The 22,122-nt window shown below is 48.0% G+C and overlaps 50 non-coding genes across 50 annotated transcripts; all 50 read left to right on the top strand.

Annotated features, from left to right (window-relative positions):
• The first annotated feature begins 84 nt into the window (after positions 1 to 84).
• On the top strand, positions 85 to 156 carry Trnat-ugu. Its single transcript has one exon. It is a non-coding gene; the product is annotated as a tRNA-Thr (tRNA).
• A 246-nt stretch (positions 157 to 402) lies between these two features.
• Positions 403 to 474, top strand: Trnat-ugu. Its single transcript has one exon. It is a non-coding gene; the product is annotated as a tRNA-Thr (tRNA).
• A 246-nt stretch (positions 475 to 720) lies between these two features.
• Positions 721 to 792, top strand: Trnat-ugu. The gene has a single exon. It is a non-coding gene; the product is annotated as a tRNA-Thr (tRNA).
• Positions 793 to 1,038: 246 nt separating this feature from the next.
• Positions 1,039 to 1,110, top strand: Trnat-ugu. Its single transcript has one exon. It is a non-coding gene; the product is annotated as a tRNA-Thr (tRNA).
• A 246-nt stretch (positions 1,111 to 1,356) lies between these two features.
• Trnat-ugu lies at positions 1,357 to 1,428 on the top strand. The gene has a single exon. It is a non-coding gene; the product is annotated as a tRNA-Thr (tRNA).
• Positions 1,429 to 1,674: 246 nt separating this feature from the next.
• Trnat-ugu lies at positions 1,675 to 1,746 on the top strand. Its single transcript has one exon. It is a non-coding gene; the product is annotated as a tRNA-Thr (tRNA).
• A 246-nt stretch (positions 1,747 to 1,992) lies between these two features.
• Trnat-ugu lies at positions 1,993 to 2,064 on the top strand. The gene has a single exon. It is a non-coding gene; the product is annotated as a tRNA-Thr (tRNA).
• Positions 2,065 to 8,511: 6,447 nt separating this feature from the next.
• On the top strand, positions 8,512 to 8,583 carry Trnat-ugu. Its single transcript has one exon. It is a non-coding gene; the product is annotated as a tRNA-Thr (tRNA).
• A 246-nt stretch (positions 8,584 to 8,829) lies between these two features.
• Trnat-ugu lies at positions 8,830 to 8,901 on the top strand. The gene has a single exon. It is a non-coding gene; the product is annotated as a tRNA-Thr (tRNA).
• Positions 8,902 to 9,147: 246 nt separating this feature from the next.
• Trnat-ugu lies at positions 9,148 to 9,219 on the top strand. Its single transcript has one exon. It is a non-coding gene; the product is annotated as a tRNA-Thr (tRNA).
• A 246-nt stretch (positions 9,220 to 9,465) lies between these two features.
• On the top strand, positions 9,466 to 9,537 carry Trnat-ugu. The gene has a single exon. It is a non-coding gene; the product is annotated as a tRNA-Thr (tRNA).
• Positions 9,538 to 9,783: 246 nt separating this feature from the next.
• Trnat-ugu lies at positions 9,784 to 9,855 on the top strand. Its single transcript has one exon. It is a non-coding gene; the product is annotated as a tRNA-Thr (tRNA).
• Positions 9,856 to 10,101: 246 nt separating this feature from the next.
• On the top strand, positions 10,102 to 10,173 carry Trnat-ugu. Its single transcript has one exon. It is a non-coding gene; the product is annotated as a tRNA-Thr (tRNA).
• Positions 10,174 to 10,419: 246 nt separating this feature from the next.
• Positions 10,420 to 10,491, top strand: Trnat-ugu. Its single transcript has one exon. It is a non-coding gene; the product is annotated as a tRNA-Thr (tRNA).
• Positions 10,492 to 10,737: 246 nt separating this feature from the next.
• Positions 10,738 to 10,809, top strand: Trnat-ugu. Its single transcript has one exon. It is a non-coding gene; the product is annotated as a tRNA-Thr (tRNA).
• A 246-nt stretch (positions 10,810 to 11,055) lies between these two features.
• On the top strand, positions 11,056 to 11,127 carry Trnat-ugu. The gene has a single exon. It is a non-coding gene; the product is annotated as a tRNA-Thr (tRNA).
• Positions 11,128 to 11,373: 246 nt separating this feature from the next.
• Trnat-ugu lies at positions 11,374 to 11,445 on the top strand. The gene has a single exon. It is a non-coding gene; the product is annotated as a tRNA-Thr (tRNA).
• Positions 11,446 to 11,691: 246 nt separating this feature from the next.
• Trnat-ugu lies at positions 11,692 to 11,763 on the top strand. The gene has a single exon. It is a non-coding gene; the product is annotated as a tRNA-Thr (tRNA).
• Positions 11,764 to 12,009: 246 nt separating this feature from the next.
• Positions 12,010 to 12,081, top strand: Trnat-ugu. Its single transcript has one exon. It is a non-coding gene; the product is annotated as a tRNA-Thr (tRNA).
• Positions 12,082 to 12,327: 246 nt separating this feature from the next.
• Positions 12,328 to 12,399, top strand: Trnat-ugu. The gene has a single exon. It is a non-coding gene; the product is annotated as a tRNA-Thr (tRNA).
• Positions 12,400 to 12,645: 246 nt separating this feature from the next.
• Positions 12,646 to 12,717, top strand: Trnat-ugu. Its single transcript has one exon. It is a non-coding gene; the product is annotated as a tRNA-Thr (tRNA).
• A 246-nt stretch (positions 12,718 to 12,963) lies between these two features.
• Trnat-ugu lies at positions 12,964 to 13,035 on the top strand. The gene has a single exon. It is a non-coding gene; the product is annotated as a tRNA-Thr (tRNA).
• Positions 13,036 to 13,281: 246 nt separating this feature from the next.
• On the top strand, positions 13,282 to 13,353 carry Trnat-ugu. The gene has a single exon. It is a non-coding gene; the product is annotated as a tRNA-Thr (tRNA).
• A 246-nt stretch (positions 13,354 to 13,599) lies between these two features.
• Trnat-ugu lies at positions 13,600 to 13,671 on the top strand. Its single transcript has one exon. It is a non-coding gene; the product is annotated as a tRNA-Thr (tRNA).
• Positions 13,672 to 13,917: 246 nt separating this feature from the next.
• Trnat-ugu lies at positions 13,918 to 13,989 on the top strand. Its single transcript has one exon. It is a non-coding gene; the product is annotated as a tRNA-Thr (tRNA).
• A 246-nt stretch (positions 13,990 to 14,235) lies between these two features.
• On the top strand, positions 14,236 to 14,307 carry Trnat-ugu. Its single transcript has one exon. It is a non-coding gene; the product is annotated as a tRNA-Thr (tRNA).
• Positions 14,308 to 14,553: 246 nt separating this feature from the next.
• Positions 14,554 to 14,625, top strand: Trnat-ugu. Its single transcript has one exon. It is a non-coding gene; the product is annotated as a tRNA-Thr (tRNA).
• A 246-nt stretch (positions 14,626 to 14,871) lies between these two features.
• On the top strand, positions 14,872 to 14,943 carry Trnat-ugu. The gene has a single exon. It is a non-coding gene; the product is annotated as a tRNA-Thr (tRNA).
• A 246-nt stretch (positions 14,944 to 15,189) lies between these two features.
• Positions 15,190 to 15,261, top strand: Trnat-ugu. Its single transcript has one exon. It is a non-coding gene; the product is annotated as a tRNA-Thr (tRNA).
• A 246-nt stretch (positions 15,262 to 15,507) lies between these two features.
• On the top strand, positions 15,508 to 15,579 carry Trnat-ugu. Its single transcript has one exon. It is a non-coding gene; the product is annotated as a tRNA-Thr (tRNA).
• Positions 15,580 to 15,825: 246 nt separating this feature from the next.
• On the top strand, positions 15,826 to 15,897 carry Trnat-ugu. The gene has a single exon. It is a non-coding gene; the product is annotated as a tRNA-Thr (tRNA).
• A 246-nt stretch (positions 15,898 to 16,143) lies between these two features.
• Positions 16,144 to 16,215, top strand: Trnat-ugu. The gene has a single exon. It is a non-coding gene; the product is annotated as a tRNA-Thr (tRNA).
• A 246-nt stretch (positions 16,216 to 16,461) lies between these two features.
• On the top strand, positions 16,462 to 16,533 carry Trnat-ugu. Its single transcript has one exon. It is a non-coding gene; the product is annotated as a tRNA-Thr (tRNA).
• Positions 16,534 to 16,779: 246 nt separating this feature from the next.
• Positions 16,780 to 16,851, top strand: Trnat-ugu. Its single transcript has one exon. It is a non-coding gene; the product is annotated as a tRNA-Thr (tRNA).
• A 246-nt stretch (positions 16,852 to 17,097) lies between these two features.
• Positions 17,098 to 17,169, top strand: Trnat-ugu. The gene has a single exon. It is a non-coding gene; the product is annotated as a tRNA-Thr (tRNA).
• A 246-nt stretch (positions 17,170 to 17,415) lies between these two features.
• Trnat-ugu lies at positions 17,416 to 17,487 on the top strand. The gene has a single exon. It is a non-coding gene; the product is annotated as a tRNA-Thr (tRNA).
• A 245-nt stretch (positions 17,488 to 17,732) lies between these two features.
• On the top strand, positions 17,733 to 17,804 carry Trnat-ugu. Its single transcript has one exon. It is a non-coding gene; the product is annotated as a tRNA-Thr (tRNA).
• Positions 17,805 to 18,050: 246 nt separating this feature from the next.
• On the top strand, positions 18,051 to 18,122 carry Trnat-ugu. The gene has a single exon. It is a non-coding gene; the product is annotated as a tRNA-Thr (tRNA).
• A 246-nt stretch (positions 18,123 to 18,368) lies between these two features.
• On the top strand, positions 18,369 to 18,440 carry Trnat-ugu. Its single transcript has one exon. It is a non-coding gene; the product is annotated as a tRNA-Thr (tRNA).
• Positions 18,441 to 18,686: 246 nt separating this feature from the next.
• On the top strand, positions 18,687 to 18,758 carry Trnat-ugu. Its single transcript has one exon. It is a non-coding gene; the product is annotated as a tRNA-Thr (tRNA).
• A 246-nt stretch (positions 18,759 to 19,004) lies between these two features.
• Trnat-ugu lies at positions 19,005 to 19,076 on the top strand. The gene has a single exon. It is a non-coding gene; the product is annotated as a tRNA-Thr (tRNA).
• Positions 19,077 to 19,322: 246 nt separating this feature from the next.
• Trnat-ugu lies at positions 19,323 to 19,394 on the top strand. The gene has a single exon. It is a non-coding gene; the product is annotated as a tRNA-Thr (tRNA).
• Positions 19,395 to 19,640: 246 nt separating this feature from the next.
• Trnat-ugu lies at positions 19,641 to 19,712 on the top strand. The gene has a single exon. It is a non-coding gene; the product is annotated as a tRNA-Thr (tRNA).
• A 246-nt stretch (positions 19,713 to 19,958) lies between these two features.
• On the top strand, positions 19,959 to 20,030 carry Trnat-ugu. Its single transcript has one exon. It is a non-coding gene; the product is annotated as a tRNA-Thr (tRNA).
• A 246-nt stretch (positions 20,031 to 20,276) lies between these two features.
• On the top strand, positions 20,277 to 20,348 carry Trnat-ugu. Its single transcript has one exon. It is a non-coding gene; the product is annotated as a tRNA-Thr (tRNA).
• A 246-nt stretch (positions 20,349 to 20,594) lies between these two features.
• Positions 20,595 to 20,666, top strand: Trnat-ugu. Its single transcript has one exon. It is a non-coding gene; the product is annotated as a tRNA-Thr (tRNA).
• A 246-nt stretch (positions 20,667 to 20,912) lies between these two features.
• Trnat-ugu lies at positions 20,913 to 20,984 on the top strand. The gene has a single exon. It is a non-coding gene; the product is annotated as a tRNA-Thr (tRNA).
• A 246-nt stretch (positions 20,985 to 21,230) lies between these two features.
• On the top strand, positions 21,231 to 21,302 carry Trnat-ugu. Its single transcript has one exon. It is a non-coding gene; the product is annotated as a tRNA-Thr (tRNA).
• A 246-nt stretch (positions 21,303 to 21,548) lies between these two features.
• On the top strand, positions 21,549 to 21,620 carry Trnat-ugu. The gene has a single exon. It is a non-coding gene; the product is annotated as a tRNA-Thr (tRNA).
• Positions 21,621 to 21,866: 246 nt separating this feature from the next.
• Trnat-ugu lies at positions 21,867 to 21,938 on the top strand. The gene has a single exon. It is a non-coding gene; the product is annotated as a tRNA-Thr (tRNA).
• Positions 21,939 to 22,122: the final 184 nt, after the last annotated feature.

Below are 22,122 nucleotides of genomic sequence, written 5' to 3'. Positions count from 1 at the left end.
TAAATCTTTGTACGCATTTTCAGGACTCTGAAATGTATTTTTCTCGAGGGCTGTAGCGATCGCAAAGAGGTGTAAGCCGTAGCAGCCTCCTTAGCTCAGGGGCAGAGCACTGGTCTTGTAAACCAGGGGTCGTGAGTTCGATTCTCACAGGGGGCAGCACAATTTTAAATGGGCCAATGTAATGCTTTGAACCGAAAATTTCAAAATAGCGTGTCTTTTCGGGCCTGAGCCAAGATCACAGATGACGATAGACGAAAGACGGCAGCACCCATCAGTCATCGCTGTGGACCTCAGTGGTAGCGAATTGTTGTGGCAGAGTAAATCTTTGTACGCATTTTCAGGACTCTGAAATGTATTTTTCTCGAGGGCTGTAGCGATCGCAAAGAGGTGTAAGCCGTAGCAGCCTCCTTAGCTCAGGGGCAGAGCACTGGTCTTGTAAACCAGGGGTCGTGAGTTCGATTCTCACAGGGGGCAGCACAATTTTAAATGGGCCAATGTAATGCTTTGAACCGAAAATTTCAAAATAGCGTGTCTTTTCGGGCCTGAGCCAAGATCACAGATGACGATAGACGAAAGACGGCAGCACCCATCAGTCATCGCTGTGGACCTCAGTGGTAGCGAATTGTTGTGGCAGAGTAAATCTTTGTACGCATTTTCAGGACTCTGAAATGTATTTTTCTCGAGGGCTGTAGCGATCGCAAAGAGGTGTAAGCTGTAGCAGCCTCCTTAGCTCAGGGGCAGAGCACTGGTCTTGTAAACCAGGGGTCGTGAGTTCGATTCTCACAGGGGGCAGCACAATTTTAAATGGGCCAATGTAATGCTTTGAACCGAAAATTTCAAAATAGCGTGTCTTTTCGGGCCTGAGCCAAGATCACAGATGACGATAGACGAAAGACGGCAGCACCCATCAGTCATCGCTGTGGACCTCAGTGGTAGCGAATTGTTGTGGCAGAGTAAATCTTTGTACGCATTTTCAGGACTCTGAAATGTATTTTTCTCGAGGGCTGTAGCGATCGCAAAGAGGTGTAAGCCGTAGCAGCCTCCTTAGCTCAGGGGCAGAGCACTGGTCTTGTAAACCAGGGGTCGTGAGTTCGATTCTCACAGGGGGCAGCACAATTTTAAATGGGCCAATGTAATGCTTTGAACCGAAAATTTCAAAATAGCGTGTCTTTTCGGGCCTGAGCCAAGATCACAGATGACGATAGACGAAAGACGGCAGCACCCATCAGTCATCGCTGTGGACCTCAGTGGTAGCGAATTGTTGTGGCAGAGTAAATCTTTGTACGCATTTTCAGGACTCTGAAATGTATTTTTCTCGAGGGCTGTAGCGATCGCAAAGAGGTGTAAGCCGTAGCAGCCTCCTTAGCTCAGGGGCAGAGCACTGGTCTTGTAAACCAGGGGTCGTGAGTTCGATTCTCACAGGGGGCAGCACAATTTTAAATGGGCCAATGTAATGCTTTGAACCGAAAATTTCAAAATAGCGTGTCTTTTCGGGCCTGAGCCAAGATCACAGATGACGATAGACGAAAGACGGCAGCACCCATCAGTCATCGCTGTGGACCTCAGTGGTAGCGAATTGTTGTGGCAGAGTAAATCTTTGTACGCATTTTCAGGACTCTGAAATGTATTTTTCTCGAGGGCTGTAGCGATCGCAAAGAGGTGTAAGCCGTAGCAGCCTCCTTAGCTCAGGGGCAGAGCACTGGTCTTGTAAACCAGGGGTCGTGAGTTCGATTCTCACAGGGGGCAGCACAATTTTAAATGGGCCAATGTAATGCTTTGAACCGAAAATTTCAAAATAGCGTGTCTTTTCGGGCCTGAGCCAAGATCACAGATGACGATAGACGAAAGACGGCAGCACCCATCAGTCATCGCTGTGGACCTCAGTGGTAGCGAATTGTTGTGGCAGAGTAAATCTTTGTACGCATTTTCAGGACTCTGAAATGTATTTTTCTCGAGGGCTGTAGCGATCGCAAAGAGGTGTAAGCTGTAGCAGCCTCCTTAGCTCAGGGGCAGAGCACTGGTCTTGTAAACCAGGGGTCGTGAGTTCGATTCTCACAGGGGGCAGCACAATTTTAAATGGGCCAATGTAATGCTTTGAACCGAAAATTTCAAAATAGCGTGTCTTTTCGGGCCTGAGCCAAGATCACAGATGACGATAGACGAAAGACGGCAGCACCCATCAGTCATCGCTGTGGACCTCAGTGGTAGCGAATTGTTGTGGCAGAGTAAATCTTTGTACGCATTTTCAGGACTCTGAAATGTATTTTTCTCGAGGGCTGTAGCGATCGCAAAGAGGTGTAAGCCGTAGCAGCCTCCTTAGCTCAGGGGCAGTTCCGCTTTAGACGCCGTGCAGTGTGGACGTGCCTAGTCTTCCGCTCCGCCGTAGCGTTACGTATAGTGGACTATCGTTTTTGTTTACGTGTTGTGTTGCAACTTCTGTGAGTGTTTCTCCGTCGTTGTTTCGTACCTTGTGTTACTTTCTGTCCTTATTTCAGTGTTTTTTTGTGTAGCGGTTTCGACCGCATATTTTGAAAATGTCGTCCCAGGTTATTCCTCGTCAGGCTACAGTTAGTTTTGCTTTTGACAAGTCAACCCGCCATGTGCAACCTAGTTCTCTTGAGATTCATGATTGGTTGGTAGATACCTTTGGTGTTCATTCGGATCAGGTGCACACTGCTTATTTTGATACCGAACTGTATGTTTTCTTTGTTAAGTTTATGGACCCACTTCAGGTTGATAAAATTCTTTCTAAATACGGTCATCAAGTTCTCTTTCGGCATCGGGATGATTCTGTAAGTACCGTGCTGCTTTCCAATGCTTCCATCACGTATACCAATGTTCGTGTTTACAACCTTCCACCGGAGGTGGATAATGTCTATCTTAAGGAGGGTCTACAGAAGTATGGTGATGTAAAGAGCATTCGCCTTGAACGCTGGTCAAGCCAACATCGCCTGCAATGTTACAGTGGTATTCGTTCAGTCGAAATGCACGTTAAGCAGAATATTCCATCTCACCTGCAGATCGGTGGATATCGTGTCCATGTAACATATAGTGGTCAGGTTGGCACCTGTTTTTTGTGCAATGAAAGTGGTCACGTGCGTACCGACTGTCCGCGGAGAGTTTTTGTTTTAAAAAATTCTCTCGAACAGCGTCGCAAGTTAACGGTCGCTGACCTCGTTGCAGGTGGTTCTGCTCTTGGTGTAGCACAGTCCAGTGGTAGTAGCGCCCCGCCACAGGTTTTGCGCACCCCTGATACAGAATTTCCTCCTTTGCGTGCTAAATCTGATGTTGTTCCGTCTGTCCCTCAGGTGGGTGTGCCACTTTTGAATAATAAGAGGCGTCGCCCACACGATGGAAATAGTACGGATGAGGATCTCCCTGAGATGCCCCAGTCCGAGCGACCGGCATCCTCCGAGCCACTGTGTACTGTAGCTGCTCCCTGCCCTCCTGAGGTAGCGGTTCCGGTGGCGGCTGCTGGCGCCCCTCCGGCCTCCGACGCAGCTTCTCTCGAGTCGGGTCGTCGGTCGGGCCTGTTGGCGCCGTCTTCCGAACCGACTTCGATGTCACAACAAGTGGAGCCGCGACAACTTCCTGCTTCGCTGCCCCATACCTCTGCCAGCGGAGCTGCTCCGCTTCCTTCCAACTCTGCGGCCTCGGACCTTCCTGCTCACGTTTCGCCTCCGTGCAGTCCATGTTTGCCGGAAGCTAGTGCAGGTGTTGACCATTCCGTTTTGTCGGATGTTTCCCCCGCGACCCCGGATCCCGCATGTGGACCGGCGCGGGTGGTGTCGGATACAGAACTTGACCCTCCTACGTCACCGGCGGCTGAAGTTTCCTTGCCCGTCAGCCGACGCAAGTTACGCGTTCAGCCGAACGTTAATGCTGTTCGTAAAAAACCGAAACGTAAGGGATCCGCGGAACGGGGTAGCAGTCCCCCTCCCTCGGATGCCTCCGTCACCCCTGCTATGGACTGTGACGCTGGTGCGTCGGTGTAGGTGATTTGTTTTCTCGCTTTTCTCTCTATGGTTCAAGCATACACCTTTCTTACCTTAAATGTTAACCGTATTGAGTCCGACGTTCGCATTGCCTCTTTGCGGCAGTTTATTTACGACGCCTGTGCGGACGTAGTGTTTTTGCAGGAAGTGTTGTTTTCTGATCTCTCTCTACCTGGATTTCAAACTGTTTTTAATGTCGCGCCGGAATATTCAACAGGAACTGCTCTTTTCTTTCGAGAGGGCATTCCTATTACTGACATTGAATTCCTTGACTCTGGCCGTGGGATTGGTTGTCGTCTTTTTGATCTCCGCCTCGTTGTTTTGTATGCCCCCTCTGGTTCGGGTCACACTGTGGCTCGTTCGCGCTTTTATAAAGAAGAGCTTATTTATCTTTTGCGCCAGAGTCCTCGGAGTCTCCTGCTCGGAGGCGATTTTAATTGTGTTTTACGCCCTGCAGACCAGTCCCCCAATTTTAATTATTGCCGTGATTTACATGACTTAGTTCGTACGATGCATCTGCGTGATGTTTGGGAACACAAATATCCAACCCTGGTGAAATATACGTTTTTTACCGCGTCCTCATGCAGTAGACTCGACAGATTCTATTTATCTGATTTTTTATGTGATAAAATTCTTTCTGTCGATGTTATTCCTACTAGTTTTTCTGACCATTGTGCTTTTACTGCAACTGTAAATCTTAGTCGCCAACCTGCAAAACTTTATCGTTCCCAGTGGATGTTAAATGTTTCCCACCTTGCCGACAGTGCTATGGATGATGTTATAAGTGGCGTGTGGGAGCGATGTCTTCGCTCTGTCCCGCGATACCCCTCCTTGCTGGTTTGGTGGACTGCGTTTGCCAAGCCCAAGATTCGTCAGACTTTGATTTTCTACTGTGCTGCTAGGTCGCGTGATTTTAAGAACACGTATGAATATTACTACTCTGTCCTGCGTGAACTATATGACGCGGCGGGTACCTCTCCACTGCGGATCCATGATGTTCGTCGTATTAAAGCCAAGCTCTTGAGCCTTAAACGACGACAGATGGATGGTCTGCGAGTTAAGTCGAAACCTCACTCTCTTGTTGAAGGTGAACTGACATCCTTGTACCACCTGCTACGGCATCAGACTCGTCGTCGTCGCTCCTTCATCTCTTCTCTTACGGTGGATGATGGGCGACAGCTTAGTGCACAGGAGGAAATGGTTCGTGCTCTTCATCAGTATTACACTAGTCTCTATTCTGCCGATGATTCTGGTGAGTCTCTTTCGGATGATGTCTTTGGGGATCTAACTGCGACGATCGCGCCTGACGCGAACGGCGAATTTCTCCGGGAGTTCCAGGTAGATGATGTTTTCGATTTTATTGCTCGCTCTCCGTCCAGTAAATCGCCGGGTCCAGACGGCCTGCCTAAAGAATTTTATCTCCGTTTTTGGCCTCTTTTGGGTGGCATTTTTACGCAGATTTTAAATGAGATTGTCAGAGGGATGGATGTGCCTGCCGATTTTAAAGTAGGGAAAATTGTTTTAATTCCGAAGTCCTCTGGTCGTTTATCTGCTGCCAATCTTCGTCCGCTCACATTGCTGAATTTTGACTATAAGACAGCTGCTAGAGCGCTCAATAGCCGGCTGTCTTCTCTGCTTCGGGGTGTGATTGGTGCACATCAATGTTGTTTTCCTGATAGATCTATTCTGACACCAGTAGCCGAATATCGGGATGTTGTCTCGGTTGCGGCGGTTACAAACGTACATTGTGCCTTTGCCTTCCTTGATTTTTATAAGGCTTTTGATCACGTCAGTCATGTGTTTTTAGATCGTGTTTTAGGTACAATAGGTTTTTAACGCTTCCTCACGTGGTGTTCTTGGCAATTTGTACAGGGGAATAACAGCTCGGGTGTCAGTCAATGGGCAGCTGACGCCGCCCATTGCTATCCGCCGCGGAGTGCCTCAGGGTAGTCCGCTCTCTATGTCTTTATTCGTTTTGTCCCTGGAACCGCTGCTTCGGACTATTGCTCTCAAGCTTCAGGGTATGTCCCTCTCTGGTGGGAAGCTCTCGGTTAAGGCATATGCGGATGATGTCGTTGTTCTCCTCCGTCAACGAGATGATATCCCGTTGTTGAAAGGGGCAGTTGATGCATACTGTCGTGTCTCTGGAGCGCGTCTCAATCAGGGTAAATGTAAGTTCCTTGATATCCGAGGATTTCGCGATGCTGACGTCCCTTGGGCCACTTTTGTCGATCGCCATACGTCCTTGGGGATTATCATTGATCGGTGTCCTCTAAAAATGGCGGCTCTCAATTGGAAATCTGTCACCGAGAAGATACAGGGGGCTCTGATGGTCCATGAGCAGCGCTCTGCTACCATTTTGCAAAAAGTCAGAATTTTAGACACCTACGTCCTATGTAAAGCTTATTATGTTGCTCAGCTGTTCCCACTTCCCATGATGGTGGCGAAAAGGTTGCGCCAATTGTCTAGCAGGTTTATATGGAAGGGCCATCTATTCAAGTTACGTTACGAGGTAATGACGAAACCGCGTCTCTCCGGAGGCTTGGGCCTCTCTGACATTACTCGCAAGGCGTCTGCTTTGTACGTCCGCCGAACGAATCTAATTGTTACGCAAGAAGTGACTTCAATTACATCCAGGCTTTTTACTGTTGTGCGTCCGGCGAGCCTTGCTCCACCTGTCGATGTCGGACGCCTAAATTTTAAGTTGAAACACATTCGGGAATTTTACATTGCGGTGAGTTACCTCGGTGACGTCTTCTTGCGGCGACCGGTGCCAACGACCAAGAGCTTGATTGCCCGCTGGGAGGGGCTGGCCAGTCCCAATCCAATAGAACTGGCGTCTCAATCCGTGTCCTGGAGGAACGTCTGGAAGAACGTTAGTCTGCCGATCCACTCTATGGCCGTGGCGTCCACGTGGTATAGGGTAATAAATAATTTGGTTCCCACCAATGTATGACTGCACCGTATTGGTCTTTCTGACACGGACACCTGTACTCGGTGTGGTCTCGTGGATACCCTTGAACATCGATTCACCTGCTGTGGGCACCTTGCTAATTGGCGTTGGCTCAGGAAACAACTTGCTTTTGTCACTAGGTCTGCTGAAGCCGCTTATACTATTGACATCATCGTCCGGCCCGATTCTTCCTTTTTTCCGCGGACGAAGCTCCATACCGTCATGTGGTTGATTGGCCATTTCGTACATTTTGTCAACAGTTGTCATGAAGAGGATGGACACCTAGCGTTTCGGCAGTACATGCTTACTGCTTACTGGCAGCGCTTGCGATTGCCGGGCCTCCGAGATGATTTTGCCAATATGCTTAGCCTGACATTTGAAAGAGAGGGTGTTGGCTAAGGTCACCTGTGTGAGCCATTTTCTTTTATACTGTTTCTGATTTTGCCGCCTTTATGTATGTTTCTTCTCTACACCAGGACTGAAGTTTTCGTGTTTTAACCTTTATTTCAGTAAGCAGTCTACATTATATAGTCATGTTTTAGGATTTTAATTTCAGTACTGTACTTCTTTTGAAGTGGCTGTGTGGTGGATATTCTTTAATATTTTTTTTCAATAGATATATTCGTTCGAGTGGTAGAGTGTCTGCTTCAAAAAAAAAAAAAAAAAAAAAAAAAAAAAAAAAAAAAAGGGGTATGATTCCTGCTTTTTCCGGGTTCAAATCCCGGACGAGCCCTGCCATTTTGACCGTGCTGAAGAGTAGGTGGAACTCAGCCCCGGTTGCAGCTCCTCAATGAAGAGTAGACGCCTGTTATAGCACGTGGATATAACAAGAATGCGGCACCAGTAAAGTACGTAGGTGGAATTCGATAGAAAAGCAGACGGTAATTTTGCATGCAACGGAAAACAAGGTTGTCTTTGCGGGATATGTGCACCGTGAGTGGAGATTCCGCTTAATTGTGCGACAGTCTACCCTCATCTTACTAGCGAGGGCAACAACCAAGGGGTGGCATGTAAGATTGAGCGTGGCTTATTAAAAAAAAAAAAAAAAAAAAAAAAAAAAGTGGTTAAGGAAAAAAAATTAAAAAAAAAAAAAAAAAAAGTTGGGAGAGCGTTAGACTGAAGATCTAAAGGTCCCTGGTTCGATCTCGGGTTTCGGCAGGTATTCGTTTTGATTCGACGCCAATGGAATTGCTCTGCGTTGGTGATAATGCAACTACAGCTGACAAGTATTTCAAAAAAAAAAAAAAAAAAAAAAAAAAGGGGCAGAGCACTGGTCTTGTAAACCAGGGGTCGTGAGTTCGATTCTCACAGGGGGCAGCACAATTTTAAATGGGCCAATGTAATGCTTTGAACCGAAAATTTCAAAATAGCGTGTCTTTTCGGGCCTGAGCCAAGATCACAGATGACGATAGACGAAAGACGGCAGCACCCATCAGTCATCGCTGTGGACCTCAGTGGTAGCGAATTGTTGTGGCAGAGTAAATCTTTGTAAGCATTTTCAGGACTCTGAAATGTATTTTTCTCGAGGGCTGTAGCGATCGCAAAGAGGTGTAAGCTGTAGCAGCCTCCTTAGCTCAGGGGCAGAGCACTGGTCTTGTAAACCAGGGGTCGTGAGTTCGATTCTCACAGGGGGCAGCACAATTTTAAATGGGCCAATGTAATGCTTTGAACCGAAAATTTCAAAATAGCGTGTCTTTTCGGGCCTGAGCCAAGATCACAGATGACGATAGACGAAAGACGGCAGCACCCATCAGTCATCGCTGTGGACCTCAGTGGTAGCGAATTGTTGTGGCAGAGTAAATCTTTGTACGCATTTTCAGGACTCTGAAATGTATTTTTCTCGAGGGCTGTAGCGATCGCAAAGAGGTGTAAGCCGTAGCAGCCTCCTTAGCTCAGGGGCAGAGCACTGGTCTTGTAAACCAGGGGTCGTGAGTTCGATTCTCACAGGGGGCAGCACAATTTTAAATGGGCCAATGTAATGCTTTGAACCGAAAATTTCAAAATAGCGTGTCTTTTCGGGCCTGAGCCAAGATCACAGATGACGATAGACAAAAGACGGCAGCACCCATCAGTCATCGCTGTGGACCTCAGTGGTAGCGAATTGTTGTGGCAGAGTAAATCTTTGTACGCATTTTCAGGACTCTGAAATGTATTTTTCTCGAGGGCTGTAGCGATCGCAAAGAGGTGTAAGCCGTAGCAGCCTCCTTAGCTCAGGGGCAGAGCACTGGTCTTGTAAACCAGGGGTCGTGAGTTCGATTCTCACAGGGGGCAGCACAATTTTAAATGGGCCAATGTAATGCTTTGAACCGAAAATTTCAAAATAGCGTGTCTTTTCGGGCCTGAGCCAAGATCACAGATGACGATAGACGAAAGACGGCAGCACCCATCAGTCATCGCTGTGGACCTCAGTGGTAGCGAATTGTTGTGGCAGAGTAAATCTTTGTACGCATTTTCAGGACTCTGAAATGTATTTTTCTCGAGGGCTGTAGCGATCGCAAAGAGGTGTAAGCTGTAGCAGCCTCCTTAGCTCAGGGGCAGAGCACTGGTCTTGTAAACCAGGGGTCGTGAGTTCGATTCTCACAGGGGGCAGCACAATTTTAAATGGGCCAATGTAATGCTTTGAACCGAAAATTTCAAAATAGCGTGTCTTTTCGGGCCTGAGCCAAGATCACAGATGACGATAGACGAAAGACGGCAGCACCCATCAGTCATCGCTGTGGACCTCAGTGGTAGCGAATTGTTGTGGCAGAGTAAATCTTTGTACGCATTTTCAGGACTCTGAAATGTATTTTTCTCGAGGGCTGTAGCGATCGCAAAGAGGTGTAAGCTGTAGCAGCCTCCTTAGCTCAGGGGCAGAGCACTGGTCTTGTAAACCAGGGGTCGTGAGTTCGATTCTCACAGGGGGCAGCACAATTTTAAATGGGCCAATGTAATGCTTTGAACCGAAAATTTCAAAATAGCGTGTCTTTTCGGGCCTGAGCCAAGATCACAGATGACGATAGACGAAAGACGGCAGCACCCATCAGTCATCGCTGTGGACCTCAGTGGTAGCGAATTGTTGTGGCAGAGTAAATCTTTGTACGCATTTTCAGGACTCTGAAATGTATTTTTCTCGAGGGCTGTAGCGATCGCAAAGAGGTGTAAGCCGTAGCAGCCTCCTTAGCTCAGGGGCAGAGCACTGGTCTTGTAAACCAGGGGTCGTGAGTTCGATTCTCACAGGGGGCAGCACAATTTTAAATGGGCCAATGTAATGCTTTGAACCGAAAATTTCAAAATAGCGTGTCTTTTCGGGCCTGAGCCAAGATCACAGATGACGATAGACGAAAGACGGCAGCACCCATCAGTCATCGCTGTGGACCTCAGTGGTAGCGAATTGTTGTGGCAGAGTAAATCTTTGTACGCATTTTCAGGACTCTGAAATGTATTTTTCTCGAGGGCTGTAGCGATCGCAAAGAGGTGTAAGCCGTAGCAGCCTCCTTAGCTCAGGGTCAGAGCACTGGTCTTGTAAACCAGGGGTCGTGAGTTCGATTCTCACAGGGGGCAGCACAATTTTAAATGGGCCAATGTAATGCTTTGAACCGAAAATTTCAAAATAGCGTGTCTTTTCGGGCCTGAGCCAAGATCACAGATGACGATAGACGAAAGACGGCAGCACCCATCAGTCATCGCTGTGGACCTCAGTGGTAGCGAATTGTTGTGGCAGAGTAAATCTTTGTACGCATTTTCAGGACTCTGAAATGTATTTTTCTCGAGGGCTGTAGCGATCGCAAAGAGGTGTAAGCTGTAGCAGCCTCCTTAGCTCAGGGGCAGAGCACTGGTCTTGTAAACCAGGGGTCGTGAGTTCGATTCTCACAGGGGGCAGCACAATTTTAAATGGGCCAATGTAATGCTTTGAACCGAAAATTTCAAAATAGCGTGTCTTTTCGGGCCTGAGCCAAGATCACAGATGACGATAGACGAAAGACGGCAGCACCCATCAGTCATCGCTGTGGACCTCAGTGGTAGCGAATTGTTGTGGCAGAGTAAATCTTTGTACGCATTTTCAGGACTCTGAAATGTATTTTTCTCGAGGGCTGTAGCGATCGCAAAGAGGTGTAAGCCGTAGCAGCCTCCTTAGCTCAGGGGCAGAGCACTGGTCTTGTAAACCAGGGGTCGTGAGTTCGATTCTCACAGGGGGCAGCACAATTTTAAATGGGCCAATGTAATGCTTTGAACCGAAAATTTCAAAATAGCGTGTCTTTTCGGGCCTGAGCCAAGATCACAGATGACGATAGACGAAAGACGGCAGCACCCATCAGTCATCGCTGTGGACCTCAGTGGTAGCGAATTGTTGTGGCAGAGTAAATCTTTGTACGCATTTTCAGGACTCTGAAATGTATTTTTCTCGAGGGCTGTAGCGATCGCAAAGAGGTGTAAGCCGTAGCAGCCTCCTTAGCTCAGGGGCAGAGCACTGGTCTTGTAAACCAGGGGTCGTGAGTTCGATTCTCACAGGGGGCAGCACAATTTTAAATGGGCCAATGTAATGCTTTGAACCGAAAATTTCAAAATAGCGTGTCTTTTCGGGCCTGAGCCAAGATCACAGATGACGATAGACGAAAGACGGCAGCACCCATCAGTCATCGCTGTGGACCTCAGTGGTAGCGAATTGTTGTGGCAGAGTAAATCTTTGTACGCATTTTCAGGACTCTGAAATGTATTTTTCTCGAGGGCTGTAGCGATCGCAAAGAGGTGTAAGCTGTAGCAGCCTCCTTAGCTCAGGGGCAGAGCACTGGTCTTGTAAACCAGGGGTCGTGAGTTCGATTCTCACAGGGGGCAGCACAATTTTAAATGGGCCAATGTAATGCTTTGAACCGAAAATTTCAAAATAGCGTGTCTTTTCGGGCCTGAGCCAAGATCACAGATGACGATAGACGAAAGACGGCAGCACCCATCAGTCATCGCTGTGGACCTCAGTGGTAGCGAATTGTTGTGGCAGAGTAAATCTTTGTACGCATTTTCAGGACTCTGAAATGTATTTTTCTCGAGGGCTGTAGCGATCGCAAAGAGGTGTAAGCCGTAGCAGCCTCCTTAGCTCAGGGGCAGAGCACTGGTCTTGTAAACCAGGGGTCGTGAGTTCGATTCTCACAGGGGGCAGCACAATTTTAAATGGGCCAATGTAATGCTTTGAACCGAAAATTTCAAAATAGCGTGTCTTTTCGGGCCTGAGCCAAGATCACAGATGACGATAGACGAAAGACGGCAGCACCCATCAGTCATCGCTGTGGACCTCAGTGGTAGCGAATTGTTGTGGCAGAGTAAATCTTTGTACGCATTTTCAGGACTCTGAAATGTATTTTTCTCGAGGGCTGTAGCGATCGCAAAGAGGTGTAAGCTGTAGCAGCCTCCTTAGCTCAGGGGCAGAGCACTGGTCTTGTAAACCAGGGGTCGTGAGTTCGATTCTCACAGGGGGCAGCACAATTTTAAATGGGCCAATGTAATGCTTTGAACCGAAAATTTCAAAATAGCGTGTCTTTTCGGGCCTGAGCCAAGATCACAGATGACGATAGACGAAAGACGGCAGCACCCATCAGTCATCGCTGTGGACCTCAGTGGTAGCGAATTGTTGTGGCAGAGTAAATCTTTGTACGCATTTTCAGGACTCTGAAATGTATTTTTCTCGAGGGCTGTAGCGATCGCAAAGAGGTGTAAGCCGTAGCAGCCTCCTTAGCTCAGGGGCAGAGCACTGGTCTTGTAAACCAGGGGTCGTGAGTTCGATTCTCACAGGGGGCAGCACAATTTTAAATGGGCCAATGTAATGCTTTGAACCGAAAATTTCAAAATAGCGTGTCTTTTCGGGCCTGAGCCAAGATCACAGATGACGATAGACGAAAGACGGCAGCACCCATCAGTCATCGCTGTGGACCTCAGTGGTAGCGAATTGTTGTGGCAGAGTAAATCTTTGTACGCATTTTCAGGACTCTGAAATGTATTTTTCTCGAGGGCTGTAGCGATCGCAAAGAGGTGTAAGCCGTAGCAGCCTCCTTAGCTCAGGGGCAGAGCACTGGTCTTGTAAACCAGGGGTCGTGAGTTCGATTCTCACAGGGGGCAGCACAATTTTAAATGGGCCAATGTAATGCTTTGAACCGAAAATTTCAAAATAGCGTGTCTTTTCGGGCCTGAGCCAAGATCACAGATGACGATAGACGAAAGACGGCAGCACCCATCAGTCATCGCTGTGGACCTCAGTGGTAGCGAATTGTTGTGGCAGAGTAAATCTTTGTACGCATTTTCAGGACTCTGAAATGTATTTTTCTCGAGGGCTGTAGCGATCGCAAAGAGGTGTAAGCTGTAGCAGCCTCCTTAGCTCAGGGGCAGAGCACTGGTCTTGTAAACCAGGGGTCGTGAGTTCGATTCTCACAGGGGGCAGCACAATTTTAAATGGGCCAATGTAATGCTTTGAACCGAAAATTTCAAAATAGCGTGTCTTTTCGGGCCTGAGCCAAGATCACAGATGACGATAGACGAAAGACGGCAGCACCCATCAGTCATCGCTGTGGACCTCAGTGGTAGCGAATTGTTGTGGCAGAGTAAATCTTTGTACGCATTTTCAGGACTCTGAAATGTATTTTTCTCGAGGGCTGTAGCGATCGCAAAGAGGTGTAAGCCGTAGCAGCCTCCTTAGCTCAGGGGCAGAGCACTGGTCTTGTAAACCAGGGGTCGTGAGTTCGATTCTCACAGGGGGCAGCACAATTTTAAATGGGCCAATGTAATGCTTTGAACCGAAAATTTCAAAATAGCGTGTCTTTTCGGGCCTGAGCCAAGATCACAGATGACGATAGACGAAAGACGGCAGCACCCATCAGTCATCGCTGTGGACCTCAGTGGTAGCGAATTGTTGTGGCAGAGTAAATCTTTGTACGCATTTTCAGGACTCTGAAATGTATTTTTCTCGAGGGCTGTAGCGATCGCAAAGAGGTGTAAGCTGTAGCAGCCTCCTTAGCTCAGGGGCAGAGCACTGGTCTTGTAAACCAGGGGTCGTGAGTTCGATTCTCACAGGGGGCAGCACAATTTTAAATGGGCCAATGTAATGCTTTGAACCGAAAATTTCAAAATAGCGTGTCTTTTCGGGCCTGAGCCAAGATCACAGATGACGATAGACGAAAGACGGCAGCACCCATCAGTCATCGCTGTGGACCTCAGTGGTAGCGAATTGTTGTGGCAGAGTAAATCTTTGTACGCATTTTCAGGACTCTGAAATGTATTTTTCTCGAGGGCTGTAGCGATCGCAAAGAGGTGTAAGCCGTAGCAGCCTCCTTAGCTCAGGGGCAGAGCACTGGTCTTGTAAACCAGGGGTCGTGAGTTCGATTCTCACAGGGGGCAGCACAATTTTAAATGGGCCAATGTAATGCTTTGAACCGAAAATTTCAAAATAGCGTGTCTTTTCGGGCCTGAGCCAAGATCACAGATGACGATAGACGAAAGACGGCAGCACCCATCAGTCATCGCTGTGGACCTCAGTGGTAGCGAATTGTTGTGGCAGAGTAAATCTTTGTACGCATTTTCAGGACTCTGAAATGTATTTTTCTCGAGGGCTGTAGCGATCGCAAAGAGGTGTAAGCTGTAGCAGCCTCCTTAGCTCAGGGGCAGAGCACTGGTCTTGTAAACCAGGGGTCGTGAGTTCAATTCTCACAGGGGGCAGCACAATTTTAAATGGGCCAATGTAATGCTTTGAACCGAAAATTTCAAAATAGCGTGTCTTTTCGGGCCTGAGCCAAGATCACAGATGACGATAGACGAAAGACGGCAGCACCCATCAGTCATCGCTGTGGACCTCAGTGGTAGCGAATTGTTGTGGCAGAGTAAATCTTTGTACGCATTTTCAGGACTCTGAAATGTATTTTTCTCGAGGGCTGTAGCGATCACAAAGAGGTGTAAGCCGTAGCAGCCTCCTTAGCTCAGGGGCAGAGCACTGGTCTTGTAAACCAGGGGTCGTGAGTTCGATTCTCACAGGGGGCAGCACAATTTTAAATGGGCCAATGTAATGCTTTGAACCGAAAATTTCAAAATAGCGTGTCTTTTCGGGCCTGAGCCAAGATCACAGATGACGATAGACGAAAGACGGCAGCACCCATCAGTCATCGCTGTGGACCTCAGTGGTAGCGAATTGTTGTGGCAGAGTAAATCTTTGTACGCATTTTCAGGACTCTGAAATGTATTTTTCTCGAGGGCTGTAGCGATCGCAAAGAGGTGTAAGCCGTAGCAGCCTCCTTAGCTCAGGGGCAGAGCACTGGTCTTGTAAACCAGGGGTCGTGAGTTCGATTCTCACAGGGGGCAGCACAATTTTAAATGGGCCAATGTAATGCTTTGAACCGAAAATTTCAAAATAGCGTGTCTTTTCGGGCCTGAGCCAAGATCACAGATGACGATAGACGAAAGACGGCAGCACCCATCAGTCATCGCTGTGGACCTCAGTGGTAGCGAATTGTTGTGGCAGAGTAAATCTTTGTACGCATTTTCAGGACTCTGAAATGTATTTTTCTCGAGGGCTGTAGCGATCGCAAAGAGGTGTAAGCTGTAGCAGCCTCCTTAGCTCAGGGGCAGAGCACTGGTCTTGTAAACCAGGGGTCGTGAGTTCGATTCTCACAGGGGGCAGCACAATTTTAAATGGGCCAATGTAATGCTTTGAACCGAAAATTTCAAAATAGCGTGTCTTTTCGGGCCTGAGCCAAGATCACAGATGACGATAGACGAAAGACGGCAGCACCCATCAGTCATCGCTGTGGACCTCAGTGGTAGCGAATTGTTGTGGCAGAGTAAATCTTTGTACGCATTTTCAGGACTCTGAAATGTATTTTTCTCGAGGGCTGTAGCGATCACAAAGAGGTGTAAGCCGTAGCAGCCTCCTTAGCTCAGGGGCAGAGCACTGGTCTTGTAAACCAGGGGTCGTGAGTTCGATTCTCACAGGGGGCAGCACAATTTTAAATGGGCCAATGTAATGCTTTGAACCGAAAATTTCAAAATAGCGTGTCTTTTCGGGCCTGAGCCAAGATCACAGATGACGATAGACGAAAGACGGCAGCACCCATCAGTCATCGCTGTGGACCTCAGTGGTAGCGAATTGTTGTGGCAGAGTAAATCTTTGTACGCATTTTCAGGACTCTGAAATGTATTTTTCTCGAGGGCTGTAGCGATCGCAAAGAGGTGTAAGCCGTAGCAGCCTCCTTAGCTCAGGGGCAGAGCACTGGTCTTGTAAACCAGGGGTCGTGAGTTCGATTCTCACAGGGGGCAGCACAATTTTAAATGGGCCAATGTAATGCTTTGAACCGAAAATTTCAAAATAGCGTGTCTTTTCGGGCCTGAGCCAAGATCACAGATGACGATAGACGAAAGACTGCAGCACCCATCAGTCATCGCTGTGGACCTCAGTGGTAGCGAATTGTTGTGGCAGAGTAAATCTTTGTACGCATTTTCAGGACTCTGAAATGTATTTTTCTCGAGGGCTGTAGCGATCGCAAAGAGGTGTAAGCTGTAGCAGCCTCCTTAGCTCAGGGGCAGAGCACTGGTCTTGTAAACCAGGGGTCGTGAGTTCGATTCTCACAGGGGGCAGCACAATTTTAAATGGGCCAATGTAATGCTTTGAACCGAAAATTTCAAAATAGCGTGTCTTTTCGGGCCTGAGCCAAGATCACAGATGACGATAGACGAAAGACGGCAGCACCCATCAGTCATCGCTGTGGACCTCAGTGGTAGCGAATTGTTGTGGCAGAGTAAATCTTTGTACGCATTTTCAGGACTCTGAAATGTATTTTTCTCGAGGGCTGTAGCGATCACAAAGAGGTGTAAGCCGTAGCAGCCTCCTTAGCTCAGGGGCAGAGCACTGGTCTTGTAAACCAGGGGTCGTGAGTTCGATTCTCACAGGGGGCAGCACAATTTTAAATGGGCCAATGTAATGCTTTGAACCGAAAATTTCAAAATAGCGTGTCTTTTCGGGCCTGAGCCAAGATCACAGATGACGATAGACGAAAGACGGCAGCACCCATCAGTCATCGCTGTGGACCTCAGTGGTAGCGAATTGTTGTGGCAGAGTAAATCTTTGTACGCATTTTCAGGACTCTGAAATGTATTTTTCTCGAGGGCTGTAGCGATCGCAAAGAGGTGTAAGCTGTAGCAGCCTCCTTAGCTCAGGGGCAGAGCACTGGTCTTGTAAACCAGGGGTCGTGAGTTCGATTCTCACAGGGGGCAGCACAATTTTAAATGGGCCAATGTAATGCTTTGAACCGAAAATTTCAAAATAGCGTGTCTTTTCGGGCCTGAGCCAAGATCACAGATGACGATAGACGAAAGACGGCAGCACCCATCAGTCATCGCTGTGGACCTCAGTGGTAGCGAATTGTTGTGGCAGAGTAAATCTTTGTACGCATTTTCAGGACTCTGAAATGTATTTTTCTCGAGGGCTGTAGCGATCGCAAAGAGGTGTAAGCCGTAGCAGCCTCCTTAGCTCAGGGGCAGAGCACTGGTCTTGTAAACCAGGGGTCGTGAGTTCGATTCTCACAGGGGGCAGCACAATTTTAAATGGGCCAATGTAATGCTTTGAACCGAAAATTTCAAAATAGCGTGTCTTTTCGGGCTGAGCCAAGATCACAGATGACGATAGACGAAAGACGGCAGCACCCATCAGTCATCGCTGTGGACCTCAGTGGTAGCGAATTGTTGTGGCAGAGTAAATCTTTGTACGCATTTTCAGGACTCTGAAATGTATTTTTCTCGAGGGCTGTAGCGATCGCAAAGAGGTGTAAGCCGTAGCAGCCTCCTTAGCTCAGGGGCAGAGCACTGGTCTTGTAAACCAGGGGTCGTGAGTTCGATTCTCACAGGGGGCAGCACAATTTTAAATGGGCCAATGTAATGCTTTGAACCGAAAATTTCAAAATAGCGTGTCTTTTCGGGCCTGAGCCAAGATCACAGATGACGATAGACGAAAGACGGCAGCACCCATCAGTCATCGCTGTGGACCTCAGTGGTAGCGAATTGTTGTGGCAGAGTAAATCTTTGTACGCATTTTCAGGACTCTGAAATGTATTTTTCTCGAGGGCTGTAGCGATCGCAAAGAGGTGTAAGCCGTAGCAGCCTCCTTAGCTCAGGGGCAGAGCACTGGTCTTGTAAACCAGGGGTCGTGAGTTCGATTCTCGCAGGGGGCAGCACAATTTTAAATGGGCCAATGTAATGCTTTGAACCGAAAATTTCAAAATAGCGTGTCTTTTCGGGCCTGAGCCAAGATCACAGATGACGATAGACGAAAGACGGCAGCACCCATCAGTCATCGCTGTGGACCTCAGTGGTAGCGAATTGTTGTGGCAGAGTAAATCTTTGTACGCATTTTCAGGACTCTGAAATGTATTTTTCTCGAGGGCTGTAGCGATCGCAAAGAGGTGTAAGCTGTAGCAGCCTCCTTAGCTCAGGGACAGAGCACTGGTCTTGTAAACCAGGGGTCGTGAGTTCGATTTTCACAGGGGGCAGCACAATTTTAAATGGGCCAATGTAATGCTTTGAACCGAAAATTTCAAAATAGCGTGTCTTTTCGGGCCTGAGCCAAGATCACAGATGACGATAGACGAAAGACGGCAGCACCCATCAGTCATCGCTGTGGACCTCAGTGGTAGCGAATTGTTGTGGCAGAGTAAATCTTTGTACGCATTTTCAGGACTCTGAAATGTATTTTTCTCGAGGGCTGTAGCGATCGCAAAGAGGTGTAAGCCGTAGCAGCCTCCTTAGCTCAGGGGCAGAGCACTGGTCTTGTAAACCAGGGGTCGTGAGTTCGATTCTCACAGGGGGCAGCACAATTTTAAATGGGCCAATGTAATGCTTTGAACCGAAAATTTCAAAATAGCGTGTCTTTTCGGGCCTGAGCCAAGATCACAGATGACGATAGACGAAAGACGGCAGCACCCATCAGTCATCGCTGTGGACCTCAGTGGTAGCGAATTGTTGTGGCAGAGTAAATCTTTGTACGCATTTTCAGGACTCTGAAATGTATTTTTCTCGAGGGCTGTAGCGATCGCAAAGAGGTGTAAGCTGTAGCAGCCTCCTTAGCTCAGGGGCAGAGCACTGGTCTTGTAAACCAGGGGTCGTGAGTTCGATTCTCACAGGGGGCAGCACAATTTTAAATGGGCCAATGTAATGCTTTGAACCGAAAATTTCAAAATAGCGTGTCTTTTCGGGCCTGAGCCAAGATCACAGATGACGATAGACGAAAGACGGCAGCACCCATCAGTCATCGCTGTGGACCTCAGTGGTAGCGAATTGTTGTGGCAGAGTAAATCTTTGTACGCATTTTCAGGACTCTGAAATGTATTTTTCTCGAGGGCTGTAGCGATCGCAAAGAGGTGTAAGCCGTAGCAGCCTCCTTAGCTCAGGGGCAGAGCACTGGTCTTGTAAACCAGGGGTCGTGAGTTCGATTCTCACAGGGGGCAGCACAATTTTAAATGGGCCAATGTAATGCTTTGAACCGAAAATTTCAAAATAGCGTGTCTTTTCGGGCCTGAGCCAAGATCACAGATGACGATAGACGAAAGACGGCAGCACCCATCAGTCATCGCTGTGGACCTCAGTGGTAGCGAATTGTTGTGGCAGAGTAAATCTTTGTACGCATTTTCAGGACTCTGAAATGTATTTTTCTCGAGGGCTGTAGCGATCGCAAAGAGGTGTAAGCCGTAGCAGCCTCCTTAGCTCAGGGGCAGAGCACTGGTCTTGTAAACCAGGGGTCGTGAGTTCGATTCTCACAGGGGGCAGCACAATTTTAAATGGGCCAATGTAATGCTTTGAACCGAAAATTTCAAAATAGCGTGTCTTTTCGGGCCTGAGCCAAGATCACAGATGACGATAGACGAAAGACGGCAGCACCCATCAGTCATCGCTGTGGACCTCAGTGGTAGCGAATTGTTGTGGCAGAGTAAATCTTTGTACGCATTTTCAGGACTCTGAAATGTATTTTTCTCGAGGGCTGTAGCGATCGCAAAGAGGTGTAAGCTGTAGCAGCCTCCTTAGCTCAGGGGCAGAGCACTGGTCTTGTAAACCAGGGGTCGTGAGTTCGATTCTCACAGGGGGCAGCACAATTTTAAATGGGCCAATGTAATGCTTTGAACCGAAAATTTCAAAATAGCGTGTCTTTTCGGGCCTGAGCCAAGATCACAGATGACGATAGACGAAAGACGGCAGCACCCATCAGTCATCGCTGTGGACCTCAGTGGTAGCGAATTGTTGTGGCAGAGTAAATCTTTGTACGCATTTTCAGGACTCTGAAATGTATTTTTCTCGAGGGCTGTAGCGATCGCAAAGAGGTGTAAGCCGTAGCAGCCTCCTTAGCTCAGGGGCAGAGCACTGGTCTTGTAAACCAGGGGTCGTGAGTTCGATTCTCACAGGGGGCAGCACGATTTTAAATGGGCCAATGTAATGCTTTGAACCGAAAATTTCAAAATAGCGTGTCTTTTCGGGCCTGAGCCAAGATCACAGATGACGATAGACGAAAGACGGCAGCACCCATCAGTCATCGCTGTGGACCTCAGTGGTAGCGAATTGTTGTGGCAGAGTAAATCTTTGTACGCATTTTCAGGACTCTGAAATGTATTTTTCTCGAGGGCTGTAGCGATCGCAAAGAGGTGTAAGCCGTAGCAGCCTCCTTAGCTCAGGGGCAGAGCACTGGTCTTGTAAACCAGGGGTCGTGAGTTCGATTCTCACAGGGGGCAGCACAATTTTAAATGGGCCAATGTAATGCTTTGAACCGAAAATTTCAAAATAGCGTGTCTTTTCGGGCCTGAGCCAAGATCACAGATGACGATAGACGAAAGACGGCAGCACCCATCAGTCATCGCTGTGGACCTCAGTGGTAGCGAATTGTTGTGGCAGAGTAAATCTTTGTACGCATTTTCAGGACTCTGAAATGTATTTTTCTCGAGGGCTGTAGCGATCGCAAAGAGGTGTAAGCCGTAGCAGCCTCCTTAGCTCAGGGGCAGAGCACTGGTCTTGTAAACCAGGGGTCGTGAGTTCGATTCTCACAGGGGGCAGCACAATTTTAAATGGGCCAATGTAATGCTTTGAACCGAAAATTTCAAAATAGCGTGTCTTTTCGGGCCTGAGCCAAGATCACAGATGACGATAGACGAAAGACGGCAGCACCCATCAGTCATCGCTGTGGACCTCAGTGGTAGCGAATTGTTGTGGCAGAGTAAATCTTTGTACGCATTTTCAGGACTCTGAAATGTATTTTTCTCGAGGGCTGTAGCGATCGCAAAGAGGTGTAAGCTGTAGCAGCCTCCTTAGCTCAGGGGCAGAGCACTGGTCTTGTAAACCAGGGGTCGTGAGTTCGATTCTCACAGGGGGCAGCACAATTTTAAATGGGCCAATGTAATGCTTTGAACCGAAAATTTCAAAATAGCGTGTCTTTTCGGGCCTGAGCCAAGATCACAGATGACGATAGACGAAAGACGGCAGCACCCATCAGTCATCGCTGTGGACCTCAGTGGTAGCGAATTGTTGTGGCAGAGTAAATCTTTGTACGCATTTTCAGGACTCTGAAATGTATTTTTCTCGAGGGCTGTAGCGATCGCAAAGAGGTGTAAGCCGTAGCAGCCTCCTTAGCTCAGGGGCAGAGCACTGGTCTTGTAAACCAGGGGTCGTGAGTTCGATTCTCACAGGGGGCAGCACAATTTTAAATGGGCCAATGTAATGCTTTGAACCGAAAATTTCAAAATAGCGTGTCTTTTCGGGCCTGAGCCAAGATCACAGATGACGATAGACGAAAGACGGCAGCACCCATCAGTCATCGCTGTGGACCTCAGTGGTAGCGAATTGTTGTGGCAGAGTAAATCTTTGTAAGCATTTTCAGGACTCTGAAATGTATTTTTCTCGAGGGCTGTAGCGATCGCAAAGAGGTGTAAGCTGTAGCAGCCTCCTTAGCTCAGGGGCAGAGCACTGGTCTTGTAAACCAGGGGTCGTGAGTTCGATTCTCACAGGGGGCAGCACAATTTTAAATGGGCCAATGTAATGCTTTGAACCGAAAATTTCAAAATAGCGTGTCTTTTCGGGCCTGAGCCAAGATCACAGATGACGATAGACGAAAGACGGCAGCACCCATCAGTCATCGCTGTGGACCTCAGTGGTAGCGAATTGTTGTGGCAGAGTAAATCTTTGTACGCATTTTCA

Source organism: Schistocerca piceifrons, unplaced genomic scaffold, assembly GCF_021461385.2.
Source record: "Schistocerca piceifrons isolate TAMUIC-IGC-003096 unplaced genomic scaffold, iqSchPice1.1 HiC_scaffold_574, whole genome shotgun sequence".
NCBI lineage: Eukaryota > Metazoa > Arthropoda > Insecta > Orthoptera > Acrididae > Schistocerca > Schistocerca piceifrons.
The sequence above is the reverse complement of the archived record's forward strand: the minus strand, read 5'-3'. Positions and strand labels throughout refer to the sequence as shown.